Source organism: Dipteris shenzhenensis, chromosome 20 (assembly GCF_047967505.1).
Source record: "Dipteris shenzhenensis isolate YYH24624 ecotype China chromosome 20, Dip_SZ_1.0, whole genome shotgun sequence".
Taxonomy (NCBI): Eukaryota; Viridiplantae; Streptophyta; class Polypodiopsida; order Gleicheniales; family Dipteridaceae; genus Dipteris; species Dipteris shenzhenensis.
In genome coordinates, this window is record NC_141615.1 from 38,933,220 (window position 1) to 38,938,379 (window position 5,160).

Below are 5,160 nucleotides of genomic sequence, written 5' to 3' on the forward strand. Positions count from 1 at the left end.
TTTTCCTCTCTTTTCTCCTCTCTTTCCTTCTCTCTTTTTCCCCACATGAAGCTTCAATAGCCTGACATTGAGCAAGTAGATACAGACTTCTATCACTCTAATTCAAAGAATGCAGGAGTCTATAAATTCTTGCTCAATGTCAGGCTGTCACTCTATTTTTCTTTTGCATCTTGATGGTAATCTTCTTCTTTTCTTTTCTTCGGTTCATCATGTGGCCAGGAAGCTCTTTAGCCTCACATGATCTTCGGGATGCCATCTTTGAGTTATATAACATTTTGGGGTACCCTCCCTCTCCTGGGGAGTTATACACATACATAATGGCTACTCCAAACACCTCCCAGGAGTCGATAGTACAGACTCCAAACCACCCCAACCCCACACCAGCTGAGATTAGCCTAGTGGAGTTGAGACAGCCCAGTCAACTACAGTGTCGAGCTTCTTCTCCCCCCTTACGATTAGGAGGCCCTTCTATCTCGCAGAGCCGTCAGCGTACTCCCATGCAGTCGAGAGTCACTTCTCCATCTACGAGTGGCCAGCGTACTAGCTCGACACTAGGCATAGTAACAAGGAGAGCAGTGGGGGATACATGGCAAGTGCTTTGGGGGGGGTAATGGTGGGGGCAGGGATTATTCAGATGATGCAGATGTGGCAGAGGGTGATGGTATGATCTTCTATGACATCACTTAGACAGGAGGAATCTTGATGGATGCACGTGGGAAGGACATCATGGCCTTCATGCGCTCTCTAATTGCTAACAACTATAGAGATTGCTTTATTCACTACAAAGACCATCCAAAAATGTTGGCTAATGAGACCCTCACTGCTGTTTGATCTAGGTATCCCAATACCCCCAGTGCTCAATTCACAGATAAATGGGCCAAGTCAAATATTGTTATGATACTTGCCAATAAAAGATCTTTACTTAAGAGGCAAGCACTAGCCGAGATTGCTAGGAGAGAGGGACGTCAACCACCAAGGGGCCAGCCCCACACTACTCACAAGCGTGAGTGGAAGATAGCAACGAAGGCAGCGAAGGCGGACCCCAGTCTGTAGCATGTGGAGGCACGAAGGATCCAAATGGAGCAATATGAAAATGTGCATTTTGGAGCAGGGGGTGTTTAATCATGGGAGGCCCAATTTGTAAGTATTGATCTCAAATTATATTGTGTTTATATGGTATATTAGGAGGTTGTTTCTTTGTACTAACCCCTCTGCAAATTGTGTCATCTTACAGCTTGATATCATGGGTGGATATCCTACTCCTGTCGAGATAGCCTACCACCACCACCATCGCAGAGGAGATATATGGAGGCACTTCTATGATGATGGGTTGATTACTGAGGAGCGGTATATCTGGGCTACTAGAGCACCACCCCAGGTATTTAAAAGTAATTATATAATGTCAATATTGTAAATTAAGATTTAATTTTTCATACATTGATACATGTTTTCCCTCATTTATAGGGCCCTATGGCTGATCAGGAGTGGCTGATCAGGAGGAAGAAGGGAGCAAAGAAGGGAGCAAGGATGCAGAGAGCTTAGATTAGTCATAGAAGTAGTGCTAGCTACTCTTTTTTGTACTTGAAGCCATTGGCTTGGCTTCGTGCCTCTCTTGTATATACACTCCTCTTATTTTTTGTACTTGAAGCCATAGGACATGGCTTGGCTTTGTGCTATATGTACCTACAAGCACTTTTTGGGCTATGAATTAATATACACTCCTTTTATTTTTTTGGCTTACAATTTCCTTGTGCAATGTTCTATCAGTAAATGCCTTGTGAACTAAACGTTTTGGAGTTGTAATGTTTTATTTGGAATTGTAATCGTTGGCTATAGATGTGCTTGGAATCATGCTAATTAAAATGCGGTTGGCTGTAAGAATTGAATTGCACAATGTGGAAATGGGATTCTTGTAATCACATAGCATACACAACATACACAGCATTCTGTTCAACCACACAAAATTCTACTTTTAAAAAAAAAAAGATTTTGTAGAGTATCTATAAGTGCATCTATATACGTGTATTTTCGTTTTTTTTTAATTTCTCTAGAGCATCTAAAAGCACGTAAGTCTCACAACAAGATGAGCCTCCCATGATTCAACACCCCGTGCTCCAAAATGCACGCTTCCATATTGCTCCATCTGGATCCTTCGTGCCTCCACGTGCTGTAGACTAGGGTCCTCCCTCGCTGACTTCATTGCTTTCTTTCACTCATGCTTGTGAGCGGTGTGGGGCAGGCCCCTTAGTGGTTGACCTCCCTCGAGCCTGGCAAGCTCCGCTAGTGCCTGCCTCTTAAGCGAAGATCTTTTATTGCCAAGTATCGTAACAAGCTTTGACTTGGCCCATTTATTTGTCAACTGGCGATTGGGGGGGTTAGGATACCTAGAGTGAACACCGACGAGGGTCTCATCAGCCAACCTCTTTGGCTAGTCTTTATAGTGGATAAAGAAGCAATCTTTGTAATTGTTAGCAATTACAGAGTGCATGAAGGCCATGATGTCCTTCCCCTGTGCATCCATCAAGATGCCTCCTGTCTGAGTGATGTTATAGAAGATCGTACCATCACCCGGAGGCACGTCTAAATGATCTGAATCATCATCATCCCCACCACCACCTCTCCCAAAGCACTGTGCCATGCATACCCCACCGCTCTCCCTACTACTACACCTACTACCGTGTCATGTCGAGCTAGTATGTTGGCCACTCGTAGCTGGAGACTGCATGAGACTATGTGGACCACTCGTAGCTGGAGAACCGAGTCTCGACTACATAGGAGTAGACCGATGGCTTTGCGAGATAGAAGGACCTCCTGACGGCATGGGGGAAGGGGCATAAGATGGCATGGGGGAAGGGCCTTGGCTATGTAGCCGGCTAGGCTGTGCTGACTCCGCTGGGATAATCTAGCTGGTGTGGGGTTAGGGTGGTTTGGAGTCTGTAGTGCCGACTCCTGGGGGGTGTTTAGAGTACTCGTCATGTAGCCATATAACTCTGCAGGACTAGGAGGGTGCCCTAAAAGGTTATATAACTCCCTAAAAATAGACTCCCAAAGATTAAGTAAGCCTAAAGAGCTCCCTGGCTACATGATGAACTGGAAAAAAGAAAAAAAGAAGATTACTGATGAGCTGAGAAGAGAAAAAGAGAGAGAAAAGGGAAGGGAAGAGAAGAGAAGGGAAGGGAAGGGAAGAGAAGAGCAGCGAAGGGAAGGGAAGTGCCTAAAACTGTCAGAGAGTGTCTATAGATGCGTCTGAGAAGCGCATCTATTTTTGCGTATAACAGCGTGTCTATAGATGCAGTTGTCTGTGTCTGAAAAAAGGCTAGATGCATCTATACACATGCCTATAAATGCGGTTTTAGACGCCCTCTGAGATGCGTCTATAGACGCACTCCGACAAACCGACTATTCTAAAAAGTGAAAAAGGACATGCGCCCGACACAAAAGCATAACACTGATACCAAAATCATTCGTTTCTTGGATATGACAGAGGACAAATCCAAAGAGAGCAACTTCCAAAGAAGATCAACCATAAAGAGACTTACCTTGGATAGAGGTATGGAAGCTTCTTGTCCTTCTTCAAAGTTGCTTCTCTTCCTTGTTCACCCTCTTCTCTTGTAAGCCTAGGCTGGAAGTAAGTGTGGGTGCCTTCCTCTTAAGTGTCAAATTGTGGATCTATTAATATCAAAGCAAGCAAGCCGCGTGAAGCTTATGTGAAGAAAAGCAAAGCAAGCACGCTAAAAGTAGATTTGAAAACCGCATCTATAGTCGAGTCTAAAACCACATCTATAAGCATGTGTAATTGCATGTCTAAATACACAGAGCAAACACGGTTTTAGATGCACCTATAGATGCATACCATAGAATAGAAAGATGCGGTTTAGATGCGCCACAGAGCTTTAAAATTAAATATTTGAAGCAAAGCAAATTTTTTTGGGTTGTTTGTTTGTAGGATGTCTTCATCTTCAACAAGTAACTCCAGTGAGGATGAATTCCTCCGTATCCACCATCGCAAAATGTGGTTGGAGCAAAAAATCAAATGTATGTGTGATTGATGTCGAGGAAACATGTATCATGCATGCAGGATTACACTTAATCACATCTTACAGTATGAAGAATGGGATGCGATCGTAACCATGGTAAGCGTTAAAGAGTTAAGGTTGATTGAGATACCTATGGGTGTTCATATGTTTGAGTTATGATCCCGTTTTAATTTGATACTGGATGTAGTGCCACACCCGCATATGTTGCCCTATGCTCGCCATGAGGAGGTGAAGCGTCGGCGATATGAGGTGGGATCTTCAGGAGGGACCATTACGGATGCATGGAGTGATGGTGATAGTAGCCCTCCATCATTACCTCATGCAGTCGTAGAGGAGGAGGTGTTTGATGATATGGTGCAAGATTTATATGTCCATCAATCCAAAGGGAGGGATGATAGCATGAAGCAGGACGATCTTTTTACTGCAGCATCAACTCCATTGTTTGAGGGGTGCACATTTTCTGTTCTACGTGCCTCCCTTGAGTTACTAAACTTGCAAACCATCTATGGATGGAGGCAAGATATAGAGTAGATCTCAAAACTTTGGACATGCCTTAAGGTTCTGCAACATTTTTCCATAATCCCTCGCATCCAATATATGTTCAAGTGCAAATCCATTATAGAGCTCATGTCATGGCATTCCTCCCATCGATCAACCGATGGCAAGTGGAGAAGTGCCGTAGACTCTCCTGCATGGAAGTATAGTGAAGACACATGGCTAAGCTTCAAGGAAGAATCTAGGAGCTTGAGACTTGGATTGGGTATGGATAGTGTGAACCCATTTGGTCTCAGAAGCACCTCTTACAATGTATCGCCAGTGATATTGTTGAATTATAATCTTCCACCCTCTATGGCAATTAAGAAAGGACATGTTATGTTATCCCTTCTAATTCCAGGGAAACATAAAGTAAAAAATCATGATGTTTATTTGGAGCATTTGATTGATGAGCTAGAGATACTTTGGAGAGGTATCGAGGTGCATGATGTGAGTAGGCCTCCCTCATGACAAGACTTCAACGACAAAGCAGTCTTGATATGGAGGATGCATGACTTCCCAGGCTATGGCGAGTGTTCAGGTAAGCATTGAACTTTTAATTATGAGTAGGCAATCAATGTGCACCTTG

General features: G+C 43.7%; 1 pseudogene; it reads left to right on the top strand.

Annotated features, from left to right (window-relative positions):
* Window positions 1-3,947: 3,947 nt before the first annotated feature.
* LOC147889638 (uncharacterized) lies at window positions 3,948-4,568 on the top strand (annotated as a pseudogene).
* The last annotated feature ends 592 nt before the right edge of the window (window positions 4,569-5,160 follow it).